The sequence below is a fragment of the Salvelinus alpinus genome, chromosome 11 (assembly GCF_045679555.1).
Source record: "Salvelinus alpinus chromosome 11, SLU_Salpinus.1, whole genome shotgun sequence".
Lineage (NCBI taxonomy): Eukaryota > Metazoa > Chordata > Actinopteri > Salmoniformes > Salmonidae > Salvelinus > Salvelinus alpinus.
The window spans coordinates 47,846,934-47,849,366 of NC_092096.1; the positions used below are offsets into that span (position 1 = coordinate 47,846,934).

The 2,433-nt window shown below is 41.6% G+C and overlaps 1 long non-coding RNA gene across 1 annotated transcript; it reads right to left on the bottom strand.

The window, feature by feature from the left end:
- Nucleotides 1-289: 289 nt before the first annotated feature.
- Nucleotides 290-893, bottom strand: LOC139534273 (uncharacterized). The gene is made up of 2 exons (XR_011666930.1): nucleotides 756-893; nucleotides 290-359 (listed from the first exon to the last, which is right to left on the bottom strand). It is a non-coding gene; the product is annotated as an uncharacterized lncRNA (long non-coding RNA).
- Nucleotides 894-2,433: the final 1,540 nt, after the last annotated feature.

Genomic DNA, 2,433 nt, shown 5'->3' on the forward strand with positions numbered 1-2,433 from the left:
CAACGCCCCTTGCCATTTCCAACTGAGGCAGAGTGCTTCAAGTTGTTTCTGACAGAGGAGCTGGTGGGAGACATAGTAGAGACCAATCGCTATGCCTTGGAGCTACAGGATAAGAGAGAGCCAGGAGTGGGGGACAACCACAATTAGTGAAATGTATACATTCCTGGTGACAGTAAAGACTGCTTTCTAGTTCTGCTGCTATGACTGCATTTCATCAACGCTACTACCATCCTAAATGACCCATTATACAAAATAAGAAATGTTAACAGCTGGCAGTAAAGTGGCATGACAAACGAGACGTCCATGTCCTCTCCACTGTCCATACAGCAACCATGTCGGCCACAGGGAAGGTGGACCACCTGACGGGAGAGAGAAACAAACCAGACAGAGAAACATGAAACCAGACTGCGTGCTTGACTATTACCTCAAAATGGGGGCAGTGGATGATAAACAGCTTTGTGGAATGCACTCAGAAAACGACCAAGTGGTATAAGATATTTTTCAATTTTTCCAGGGTAGCGTCAAAATACAACATGCCAATACTTCTGACGCATTTAGCATTGTTTTACAGAACTAATAGAATAATGTAACTAGCTACATAAGCACGATTGAATATAACACCATAAAAGGTGAGTAACGTTACCTCGCGTGTCCGCGGTTATAAGGAATATATACAAATATATTATGCTCCATTCACACAGTGAGCTATAGTAGAAACGGTATAACACGACACAATAACGTAATTAGGCACTTACTTTGATAGAAACGCAGTCTTGATTTGAAGATGGGTGTCTGGAGTGACGCCTCTAGCACTGAGACGCTGTGCCACTTGGGAGTCATAAGGCCAGGGTAGCTTCAAAATACAACACATGCTAATACTTCCCTGACGCAATTAGCATTGTTTTCCAGAGCTAATAGGAGAATGTAGCTAGCTACCTAAGCATTGAGTATAACACCATAAATGTTATGAAATGAGTAACGTTACATCGCGTGTCCGCGGTTATAAGGAATATACACAAAAACATGATGCTACAGTAGAAACGACATAACACGACATGCAGAAACTATTATAACGTAATAAGGAACTTTGATAGAAACGCACACATTTCCAAAGGTATTATTGGTAACGAAAACAACTTTGATTTCGATGCAGGCGACAGGTGGAATAATATGAACACGTGTATGCAGGACGGCAGATGAGTAAATGTCCTGCACAAACAATTGAGAAGTGTTTGGGGAATTTTGTCCGGGTCAGAAATGTCAAAAAAATTAATTGGTCCGCAAAAGTAAAAATGACTACTTTTATGTGAATGAATGAGGCGGAACACACCTCATTTCAAACTGTTATTAGAAAATAAAAAACTTGTTAGAAATAATTTAAAATTGACAAATAAAAACAGGCTGCGTGCTTTTGTTTGAGGGCAGCGCGGATGAAATTTACTGTTACATAACAAACACATTCTGGAATGGAGAGAACGTTCTAATATCACGTGCATAAAAAAACTCACGCTGGGGCGACCGTTAGAGATATTTGGAACTCACGCATGAAAGGGTTAAACAGCTTAGAAAATTCTAGAAAATTATGTCATGGCTTTAGAAGCTTCTGATAGGCTCATTGACATAATTTGAGTCAATTGGAGGTGTGGATGTATTTCAAGGCCTGCCTTCAAACTCAATGCCTATTTGCATGACATCATGGGGAAATCTAAAGAAATCAGCCAAACCTCAGAAGAAAAAAAATTGTAGACCTCCGCAAGTCTGGTTCATCCTTCAAAGCAATTTCCAAATGCCTGAAGGTACCACGTTCATCTGTACAAGCAATAGTACGCAAGGAAAAACGGCATGGGACCACAGCCGTCATACCGCTCAGGAAGGCGATGCGTTCTGTCTCCTGGAGATGGACGTACTTTGATGCGAAAAGTGCAAATCAATCCCAGAACAACAGCAAAGGACCTTGTGAAGAAGCTGGAGGAACAAAAGTATCTATATCCACAGTAAAACGAGTCCTATATCGACATAACCTGAAAGGCCGCTCAGCAAGGAAGAAGTCACTGCTCCAAAACCTCCATTAAAAAGCCAGACTACGGTTTGCAACTGCACATGCGGACAAAGATCATACTTTTTGGAGAATTGTCCTCTGGTCTGATGAAATTTTTTTTTGTTGAAATGTTTGGCCACAATAACCATTGTTATGTTTGGAGGAAAAATGGGGAGGCTTGCAAGCCGAAGAACACCATCCCAACCGTGAAGCACAGGGGTGGCAGCATCATGTTGTGGGGTTGCTTTGCTGCTGGAGGGACTGGTGTACTTCACAAAATAGATGGTGTCATGAGGAAGGAAAATTCTGTGGATTTATTGAAGAAACATCTCAAGACATCAGTCAGGAAGTTAAAGATTGGGCGCAAATGGGTCTTCCAAATGGACAATGACCCC